We start from the raw sequence: 5542 nt of genomic DNA, 5'->3' as shown, positions 1-5542 counted from the left end.
GGTGCCTGGGTGGCTCAGTTGTTAAGTGTCCGCCTTCGACTCTGGTCATGATCCCAGGGTCCTGGGATCGAGGCCCGCATCAGGCTCCCTGCTCCCTGGGAAGCCTGCTTCTCCCTCTCCCACTCCCTCTGCTTGTGTTCCCTCTCTCACTGTCTCCCTCTGTCAAAATAAATAATATATATATATAAAAAAATCAAACCAATCTATTATGTCAATGATACCCTGCAAATCAGGCAGGAGGAACAAGAGGAGGCTCATATGTGGGAGACCTTGGTGAGGCACTCGTGCTCCGGAGAGTGAAAGGTAAGCCCTATGAAAACTCAGGGAACTGACACTTTGGTGGAGTTTTTAGGGGTCCACTGGGGGGGGGGCTTCTGGGATATCTACCACTCTAAAGTAAAAGACTTCAATGGCTTCAGCTTCCATTTGCTACAAAAAAGAAAGCACAGGGCCCGGTCTTCCTCTTAGGGTCATGGAGTTTATAAAACATTCCACACGGCTCTGGCTCATCTACCAGGTGACACAGAACTGTCAACATTGAGCGGAACCTTATTTAGAAAAGGCCTTAGCAACAGGGCCAGGCTTTGGTATAAGCAGCCCTGAAGCTTGAGCATTAGGATCAAGCAAAAACTACGGCCCTGAATATGTATGTCAGCAGTGAGAAAAAAAAAAACAACAAAACACACCACTGTAGGCTGCTATTGCAAACCCCAGGGGAAGAATTGCAAGACAGGCCCTTGAGATTCTGAAGCAACTTAATTCTTGCAGATTCAGTTTACAAAATTTATATCCCCATTGGTAGAGAATGGGAATTTCCATTACTCTGTTTTTGTCAATGCTTGGAGTTGTTAAACTTCTGAATTTTCTTAAGAAATGAATATAAATTTGATTATTTTTATGCAATTTCATAATATATAGAAAAAAATAGAAAATAAACATATCTTCCAAGCATCTTTACCTGTTGTAGATGGCAGTTAAGAGAGAGAGACAAACTAGCTAAGATCCAAAGTTCCTTTGACTCAAAATAGTAATTTTTAAAAATCAGGGAAAACAGATGTTTAGAACATGGAAGGAAGGAAGCCTCAGAAGTTTTCATAACCTTTACCCAACTGATACCTTGTAATGATTTGTTGTTGATTACTTCTCCCTTAGATACCTCAAGATGCGTGATAGTATTTCAACTCTTGAGATTAGGCCTTCCGGTGGCAAAATTGGGGGAAAAAGAAATGAAGAGAAAGATATCTAAGTAATTAGGAAGTAAATAAGTAAATAAAAATCTAGGTAGTATGAATTTCAGGACTGTTGAAGATTACTCGCCTGTGCTGCTGGACTTGGTTATGTCGATATGTAAGTCTAGAGGACACTAGAGCATCTGACGAAAAAAGAAAAAAAAAAGAATTCTATTCAAATATTAAATGGAATCATAGGTGAATGTTTATATTCTTTACTTTTCCTCCCAATGCCTGTTTTTATGTTTTAACGTCCACTTTCTGGGGCTAGGATTCTTCCACTTAGCAGGAAGATTTTTTCTCTGGAATAGGATTCTTGATAGTCCCCTGGGCTCTGCTGGCCCCTTATCCATCAGACTTTAAGGAGCTCACAGCTACTATCTATGTGATGGATAAAGTTAGTTTAGTCTGAAGAAATAGATCTTAATCTCTGCAGAAGAGAAAAATTAATTCCATGTCAAAGTGATTATTCCAGCTTGAGATGCCCTTATTTTCCCCATTAGAAATTAGTACTAGGGTGGGAAAGTTTTTTCATATGGGTTTCTCACTTTTTATACTCTGTCTTTTGTCTAGTTTTAGTAATAAATGTGTGGTTCCCAAAAAGAAGCCACATTCTTCCCAAGAATCATGATAATGGTTTTTTTTTCCTGCCATCTACCCTGAACTCAGCTTCTTTAATGGCTAACTTTCATGAACTTTGCTTTATAATTTCTAGTTAAGTTTCCCTTTTCAGACTTTAAGTTACCATATTTCAATTTCTAATCAATTATGTAAAGTTATTTTTACCTATTACTAGCAGTTAGAGTCTACAGAGAGGCAGTTTCCAAGAAATTCAGAATATATTTTAAAAAGAAATGCCTACCATCTGCAAGTGAAGCGACAAAGTTAGCATTTTAATTGGGCACATGCAGAGGCAGCTTAAAAAGCATGGCTACAAGTTCAAGGAATTAAGGGGTACAAGGCTGATGTCACCCACCAGGGTGTGTTGATCAGAACTAGGAGTCTGGGGGTGGTGGGGGAGGTGAGAGGGGATGGTCAGTGTAGGGAAAGGAGAGCTGAGCATTGCCATATGAGCATGCCCAGGGGAGGGAGACACGTAAGCAAAAACACCTACCTACCACACCCAACCCCACTGACTTGATAGGCCAGATCTCACTGAGAAAATATCCATACCCAATTTAGGTCTACATACAGGAAGAAAATCAATGCCATGTCAAAGGGAGTATTGCAGCCTGAGATATATTTATTTTTACCACTATAATTAATACATGGCGGTCAGGATTTTATATTTCAGCTCTCTAACATGGTTAATTTGAGTTCAGTCTGCCATATGTATCCATTATTAGTATGCTGATAACTCCATCTCTGAGTCATTTGGGGTCGGCCTTGAACCATGAAATATTATTAGTGTGATGCTGCCCCATGGGATAACATCTAGTGCACAGCTTGCCTTTTCCAAGTGATAGTTCTGTTTCACTCAACTGTTCTCGAAATTTCTACAGTTGATATGGGTCATTAAAATTACTAGAGTAGAAAATGCTCTGTATTAAATTACTTAAAATATCATCAACTTCAGAGTACTATAATACATAGTCATAGTAACATGGACCTCTTTACTCTGACATCTATTGGGATGAACAGAATTTTACCTAAGTTAGGAAACACATCAAAATTAAATCACCAGGAAATCTCATTCCCAACCAGTGGACTGCAAAACAAACTTCAATATCTTCTGGAAGAAGCCTCTCCTCACATTTTATGAGAGTGGAGAAAAGAGAGACTTCAAGATGATAAGTAGGGAGAGGAGAGTTCTTATATGTCAAGAAAAATCTTTGAGACTGGAATGGCATTTCTTCTAGTATTTATATGAGCTGTATAAAGGCTCATAGATATGTGGGTACAGACTGTGTCAGTATCAAAGTGTCTGATCATGTTCTGGCTACCTAAAATGTCAACTTGAGAAGGAAACTTTAGTAGGGAGAGATGGGTAACATGCAACAGAGGGAGATTTATTTTCTTTCTGTCATCCTGTTGCATAATGGACTCATTTTTAGTGATACTCCAATATACACTAAGCATAGTAAGTATGGGTAATGAATAAAATATCTTGGCAATGTAGAAAATATGTAAGAGATGTGGTCTTTCTGTCAGTATCTTGATTAACTGGGTAGAGCTCACAAAAATGTGAATTGGCTCTCTGGGTTTTCCAGCAAAATCTCTCACATATTTCTCCTATCCAGGAACTCAAATTGAACTATCCTGTCTTCAATTTCTTATTTAAGTGATTATTTATTTTAATAAATATTCCAACAGAACAAAGCATGACCTATGCTGCTGTATTCATCAGCGGGGGCTGCTATGACAAATTACCACAGGCTGGGTGGCTTAAACAATGAGCAATTATTTTGTACAGTACTGGAGCCTGAGAAGTCCAAGGTCAAGGTGCTGGTGGATTTAGTGTCTGGTAAGAGTCCTCTTCCTAGATTTCAGGCAGCTATGTTTTTGCTATATCCTCACATGAGGGGAGGGGGCTCTCCTCTCTTTCTCTTATGAGGCTATTAATCTCATCCACCCTTATGATCTCATTGGAACCTAATTACCTCCCAAAGCCCTCACCTCTTAATACCATTCCATTGGAGATTAGGGTTTCAACGTATGCATTTTAGGAGTTGGGGGTACAAACATGCAGTCCATAACAGCCACAATAGATTAATTTCTGCATAATGATAACTACACATTTGATACCTTTTGTATTACATCAAAGTATCAGGTAATTGTGCTCAACAGAAATCAGATCTTAATACATACTCAATACTGAGAAAAATCTTAAAGACCTCTCCAATGAATTTTCAATCACTACTCATGTAGTTATACTCAAAGAGTTATAGAAGATTTATTAGACATGAAAAAAACCTAAGGTTTATCAGGATACAGGGAAATCTCAGTAGGGCTAGTCCTCACCAAGACTACAACTGGAAAATGTTCATTTACTGGCAGTTTTGACAACCTCAAAAGCAGCAGGTCTCTGATGTTAGCGCTCCACAATGATTGTGAGGTTAGATATGTTGTCTTTTCCACCATTCCTAATATCCTTCAGTTTGCTCAATATTCTGTTTGCATTGTCTGTAATCACATCAGCAGGACCTCCAATATGTATGCAATGCCCAAGAAATTCCTGATCTCACAGACCCAGCATGATAAGTAATATTTGCAGCACCATCTCATAACCTTGAGACATGATTTGTCCACCAGATGAATAGCTCTTCCACCAATGTGGGGTTTTGCTCTATCATGAATAGTTCCCTTCTGCAACTGCTTTCTAATTTCAATTGCAGATTGTTTTGATCCCCATGACATCATTACTACAAGAGGTACTTCCTAACCTGAGGTAGCTGGGAATGGTGCCTTTACGGTCCTGGTTCTGTTAAACTTTCTGTTCCATTTGGTAACTGCCATGATTTCATTCAGTCCTCTGTTCACCAATCCTAGAGCTTTCTACTTATACAAAGGAAATAAAACATTAGTAGGCTGTCCATGTAGATTAGTTCTACAGACAGAAGGATCTACTAGCTAATACCAAAGACTTCTGCCGGTGAGACTGTTCCTAGTACTGATTTTGGCCCTGCCTGTCATTCCACTATTCATACATTTCTTGCCTTTGGTGAGTAGTGCCACCACGGAATCCCATCATCATCACTGAAATCAGGTAAGCCAGTTTGTCAGCAGTCATTCCCACCACAGAACCTGCCTCTAGAGAAGAGCCACGAGATGCCACCTCGAGTGAGGGAAGTGTCTTCTGGACCCTCTTGGGGGATACACTTAGGGAGTAGATGGGCAAGCCTTACTCTACTGTAGCACTTCCATCTTCCTAAACCTTTGAATACCCCCCTCTTTTTTTAAACAGTATAACAAGGAGAGTCTGGCATTTCATCTTCATTATATTGGATAAAAGTTTTAGTCAACCAAAGCAAGCAAACTGTTAGGATGCATGCCAATCACCCATGCCAATGTTTTAAATACTTAATTGTGTCTTAGTTCATTAATAGCAATATATTAGATCCCATCCAACAGTATATCCTAATTGCAAATATCTACAATTCGTTTTATGTGTATTAGACCTCCTTAAAGGCTACACTTAGTACTTTATACTCTAAGGACTGCTACTATTTGAGTCTATTTAAAGGACTAGAAACAATGAGACATGGTGGGGGCAGTTCCTATGGAGGATCATAAGTTCCTGAGCTTGTGGAATTATGAAATTATTCTGATCAAAGTAGGTCATTGCAGGTTCTTTAGGAGACCAGCTCCCCTGA

The 5542-nt window shown here is 39.2% G+C and overlaps 1 long non-coding RNA gene across 1 annotated transcript; it reads right to left on the bottom strand.

The window, feature by feature from the left end:
- Positions 1 to 1115: 1115 nt before the first annotated feature.
- LOC141373912 (uncharacterized) lies at positions 1116 to 4712 on the bottom strand. Its single transcript, XR_012380361.1, has 3 exons — positions 4613 to 4712; positions 1318 to 1372; positions 1116 to 1196 (listed from the first exon to the last, which is right to left on the bottom strand). It is a non-coding gene; the product is annotated as an uncharacterized lncRNA (long non-coding RNA).
- Between the last annotated feature and the right edge of the window lie 830 nt (positions 4713 to 5542).

This window comes from Callorhinus ursinus, unplaced genomic scaffold (assembly GCF_003265705.2).
Source record: "Callorhinus ursinus isolate GAN/ISIS: 27379988/994484 unplaced genomic scaffold, GSC_fseal_2.0 scaffold12, whole genome shotgun sequence".
Classification (NCBI taxonomy): Eukaryota; Metazoa; Chordata; class Mammalia; order Carnivora; family Otariidae; genus Callorhinus; species Callorhinus ursinus.
The sequence above is the reverse complement of the archived record's forward strand: the minus strand, read 5'-3'. Positions and strand labels throughout refer to the sequence as shown.